At 43.5% G+C, this 5,529-nt stretch overlaps 1 long non-coding RNA gene across 1 annotated transcript in view; it reads left to right on the forward strand.

Moving 5' to 3' along the window:
- LOC109290074 overlaps positions 1-4,635 on the forward strand; it is a 24,239-nt gene extending 19,604 nt beyond the window's left edge. Inside the window, exon 3 of the long non-coding RNA XR_002095513.1 lies at positions 4,005-4,635. This is a non-coding gene — a long non-coding RNA (uncharacterized LOC109290074). The remainder of the gene's footprint in view (positions 1-4,004) is intronic.
- Positions 4,636-5,529: the final 894 nt, after the last annotated feature.

The raw sequence follows: 5,529 nt of genomic DNA on the forward strand, positions 1-5,529 counted from the left end.
TCATTTGAGAAGTTATTTTCATTTTCAGCCATGGAGTCTAAAATAAAATGAAAAAAATATGCTTGCACTATGCTAAAATACATAATGAATTATGCTGTCAATTGCTGCTTACAGTTTGCTTCTATCGTTTGTATATCCAAAGTTATTAAAGTTTAAAGTTGCACAAGGACTTTACACCCTGTATATACTTTTGCAGACACTACAAACCAATAGCTTCAACACAACTGTCTCTGAAATTTAGAAAAATATCTCTCTTTCCAGTTTCAATGGCCCAGCCAAAGTGTGATAGATCCACAGCCTTTGCTCTGCTGCGCACATCAATTTTCAGTGTAATAGAATGTATGCAGCAAAACTTTGGGAGTTCAGCAGTAGCTCAAGGTGACCTACTACACTTCCAAGGATTCCTTATCATCACTTTCCTTTGTGTTCACGCCAGCTGGGCAAAGCCGCCAGCTGCTTTCACCCACTTGGAAGAAACAAAGAAATCAGCTTGGCTCTTTGTATTGGTATTACCCAGAGTGCTATCTGTTTGCAAAGGTGTTTTTGGCCTTCACCCAAAGCAGACAAAGTGTGGTCAGAAGACGCCAACTAGTACAGCATCTTGTACTGCTGCAAATCAAGTTACTGTACTGCTGTAAATCAGTTCAGCTAGTAAGGTATTCACTCAGATTGCTGCTTTAAATAGTACCAGGTAATTCTAGATAGAGAGGGCAAACATTCTTGAGGATTAATTAGCACCTTTGCTCCCTCTGTTGAAATGCTCATTTGTTATTTTCCATGGTGAAACCTCTCTGGTTTTTTACATATTTCCATCATTCCTCCAACAACAGGACATTATGGGAGGAAGCTGAGAAAGCGCTTTCCCTCCTTTCTTCAGCAGTGGAAGACCACCGCACTCACAACAGCTAATTCTGTTGCTAATTAGCTGATGATGAGCTAATTCTGAGCACCGGGAAGCAGTAGATGATTATTTGGCCCCTCAGTGAAAATATATGTCACTGTACAACAGAGGTGCATGCTATGAAGATACATCTAGGCTCTGTGCTTGGTGGATTCTCATTTTATTTTTCTGGGCCCAGTGGTTTCCAGAGATGCGACAGTAATTTTTATTTCTGAGGATCAAGTGTGTTGGGATAAGGAATTCAGTGACGGCTCATGGAATAACAGTTGACTCAGCCACAGTTCTCAGCATCTCTGCACCCCGGTAGTTCTCTGAAGGTTTTCCCAGGGACCACTAAAATATATGGCAGTCTGATTCAAACGCTCTGTTCCCAGTATAGGATTAGGTAAAAGCCACAGAAAGTAACTTCACATCACGAGTAGGCTGGGGACAGAGTGCCTGTGCTGTGATAGAGAGTTCTAACAGCCCTAGACAGCTCAAAGCTTTCTCTGAAGTACTGATCAAAAACAATGCGATATCACATTGCACAACTGAAAAGCCTGACAACAGTTGAAAGACTTGAAAGCTGAGACCACTTGACACATCAAATGCAGAGCAAACTAATGGCAGGCCAGGCTCTTTGGGTAGATGTGCTATCTTTTATTAGACCAGCTGAGTAGTTGGAAAAAAGTTCTTAGCAAGCTTTTGGGTGCAGTCACCCTTCATCAGGCATAGGGCGTCTATGCTGTTCTGAAACTCCTAATGGTAGGTGGAGATTTCTCACCTTTGCTGGATGGAGTATAATTTTGAGGGAAAACTCTATGTTTCTCCACACAGGGCCTTGTTGCATGGTGATTTTGGGAAGCTCTTGGAGCTATTAACCCCTGGATTGTCCACATATTAACATCCATAGATGCTTCTCAAGCAAATCGTGGGACGTCACTCTCCCCTTGTACTTGGCTTTGGTGAGGCCACAGCTGGAGTGCTGCGTCCAGTTCTGGGCTCCACAATTCAAAAAGGATGTGGAGAAACTTGAGAGAGTGCAGAGGAGAGCCATGCACATGATCAGAGATCAGGAAAACAGACCTTATGATGAGAGGCTGAGAGACATGTGACTCTTCAGCCTGGAAAAGCACAGGCTCAGGGGTGATCTGGTGGTCATCTATAAGTTTATCAGGGGTGACCACCAGGATCTGGGGGAACGTCTGTTCACCAGAGCACCCCAAGGGCTGACAAGATCGAATGGTCACAAACTCCTCCGTGACCGATTCAGGCTGGACATAAGAAAGAACTTCTTCACTGTCCGAGCCCCCAAGGTTTGGAATAGACTGCCGCCAGAGGTGGTTCAAGCGCCCACTTCAAATGCCTTCAAGACACAGTTGGATGTTTATCTTGCTGGGATAGCATGATCCCAGCTGATTTCCTACCCATGGGGCAGGGTGCTGGACTTGATGATCCTCCGGGGTCCCTTCCAGCCTGAATGTTTATGAAAGCTATGAAATCTTAAAGTGGTTTTAAGCACTCATTATGCAATTCAAAGTTACACCACTCCAGGCCAGGATTATCTCTGATCTGCACTACTGTACTCAGCTCCTGTTCCATTAAGGTGTGGGCATTCCCCACAGATCTGTTGCCCAAACAAAAGTCCTCCAGTATCCCAGGGTTTCTCACACCCCTGCCCATAAAGCAGAGATAGAAGCCTGGCCTGGCTCATCAGCCCTCTAGTAGCACCTCAGAGCTACAGGTCCTAGCCCTGCCCCTACTCACCAGGCCTCTAATGGCAAGTCACAGCTGTGCAGGTGGGGGACAGTCAGAGAAGGTTTCTAGACTAAGAGTGTGACTGCTCCAAACTCCAAGCTAGCACTGACACCCATCAACATGTGCAGCTCGTAGCACAAAGTGTAAGAAGGCCCATAGTTAACAGTCTTCCATATTCTACTAGAATTTGTGGTTAATTTAAACTGTTGCCAAACCGTGGTGAAATTTGGTGTTCACAACACAGGCTAAAACAGCCTGATTAGGGGAGATAAAGGCTTTGCAATTACTGCTGTATAGCAAAAGCACAGGGCTTTATGTCAGCTGAATTGAATACATATATTTCTCAATCATGCCTGAGGTTAAAAAAGGCTTGTAGGTGAAAATTAATATACAGGAAAGAAGATTTTCTGAGCTGGTTGCTGAGCTGATGCCACAAGTTTATTTCCAGGCACATTTCCCCTGTTCTAGAATGAGCAAGAATATATTTTCTATGACAGTAGAAAATAGTCCTATTTTAAAGGTCTCATAGTTATGCCTTGGGGGTCAGAGGGAATTAAGATGATTAGAAGAAAATGATATGAAGAAATAAAGTGGAGTCCAGAGATTATTCAGCTAAGAATCCCTTCCTGCAAGAAGATTTTCTATGAGAATTTTAATACTTGGTTAACTTTTTACTTGACTACACAATAGTACACCCTACTATGTCCTCTGAGTATAATAATTTGGGACAGATATTTGTGCATTAGTCTTTCAGCCTGTCAGGCTCAATGGTAATTTAATTGCAAGAGAAGCATGGACAGTGCTTACACTTAATACTAATATTTTTTGGCCTTGTGTTTCAATACCCCACAGGCTCTGATTCACCGTGACTTTGTACATTTGTTATGCTCTCTTCCCTCCGCCCACTTTATTTTTATTTGGCATTCATTTAATCTTTGACTGAAACCTTTAGTAGGGAGGAGAGAGAACAAGCTTGATTTAATGACAGTTTTCTGCTTCTACAAGGTACTGCATCAACTACTGCATAACTTAATGTATAATTAAAATAATAAAGGAGACAATTTTGAGAGGTCAGAACACTGAGCTTTTTTCCAATTAGCCCAGGAGGGCTTCAGAATAAAGCATATATATGTGTCTGTGACAAAGGACTTCAGCTACCATTGGCTCAATCTCAGAGTCTGGAGATGCTTTGGTTGGTACTGGGCTCAAGGGAGCCAGGGGTTGTGTTGGAAGAAGGTTGTTTTAAATTACCTCTTCAGTCAAATTAGGGCTGAACAGAGGCCATAGCTAAAGTACCTGAGGGTTCAGGCAGTGCCATATGTCTGGATTTAACATTTTTACACACCTCTTCACTTTCTTTTTTCAGCAATAACTAAAGTGGTAATACCAAAATACTATTAAAAAGACCATCCATACCAGGGGTGTCAAACTCATTTGCCCCTGGGGGCTGGACGAGCATACTTGAGTTGATCTGCAGGCTGGACTGGGAACAACTCCATGCAGAGCACCTGTCGCGCTCAGTCCTGCCCACACACAGCATGCAGCATGCAGGGCTAGGGCCGATCCAGCAACCTACAGGCCTGATCATATGGCTTCACATGGATCTGGCTCATGGGCCATATGTTTGACACCCTTGGTCTACACCTTATTTAAACCTAGGCAAAACCTGGGTTATCAGAGATCAAATGAGGATGGCTTTTTTGTGATTTCCAGACCCATGAAGTTCACATAATGCACACAAACTTTGAATAGATAGACACATTGAACTTCTAAACTGGCTGGAATTCCCTGCCACAGGATTAACATAGTTGGGAAATGGATATTTTTGAATGCCATGTTAAAGTGACGATTGTAATGGTGGGTCCTGGATAAAGCAAGGCACAGCAGTGTCCTTCAGAAATATTCAGGATGCAGGCTGTTTGATGGTTAGGGAACAGCCAGAGTATGGTAATAAATGGTTTTTTTCCCTTCTCTTTCTGCCCCACAAAAGCTCATAATGATGTATTTGTATGTAATTAGTGATATGATGTAATTAGTATGAGTAAATGCTAATAAAGACAGCACCATAAGCTATATTTCAGGCTGAAAACAGGAAGGAGAGAGTAAAGGAGAGCTTTCTTGTTAGAAGGTTTCTGGCTTTTTAAAATAAAGCCCAAATTTTCTGTAATAATGCAGTTGCACCCCAGCTTGGACCTGGCTGGGATTCATAGAAGTTCCCTAGGGGAGGAAGCTGGTGGAAAATCCCTGGGAAGAACTGCAGAGAAGGCTGAGAGGCTGAGGATGATAAAATCCTAAGGAAAGTGACAAGAATTTCCCTAAAGGCTGGGAGAACAGCAACAGGACTGCTGTGGACTTTCCTGAGATTTAAAGCCAGGCCTAGAAGGCTGGAGAAGACCAGGGAAAGCAACCAAAATGTCAACCTGGTGCCTTCTCTGTGATAGAGAAGGGCGGAGAAAGTTAGGGCCATGACAGCAAGAGAAGGTTTTACCTACTAGCTTCTCTTAGTCTGGACTTACGGAGCTGGAGAGCTTGAGAAGGCTGATAGCTAGTGGATAGGGTTACCCTAGCACTTAACTTCTCTAAGCTGGAGAGCTGGAGAGAGAGGGTGGGAGAGGACTGAAGTGGAATCTCTAAGGGATATGTCTACTACACCGGCAGTACAGAGAAGAGACAACTCCCAGGTATATTGCTTGAAGGGTTATGGCAGCAAAGAACAGGGAAGGCCATCCAGGGGAAGAGCTGTGGGAGCTTGTTGACAAGAACTGTGAAAGAGCTTCAAGACTGGCAGAGGATGCTGGTGTTGTGTTGGGGCACATGATGGGACAAAACTGAATTTGTAAGAGGCCTTTGCAGTAGGATTTTAAGGATTATTTTTCATTCTCTAAGACAGT

This window comes from Gavialis gangeticus, unplaced genomic scaffold (assembly GCF_001723915.1).
Source record: "Gavialis gangeticus isolate Ggan-Ray unplaced genomic scaffold, GavGan_comp1, whole genome shotgun sequence".
Lineage (NCBI taxonomy): Eukaryota > Metazoa > Chordata > Crocodylia > Gavialidae > Gavialis > Gavialis gangeticus.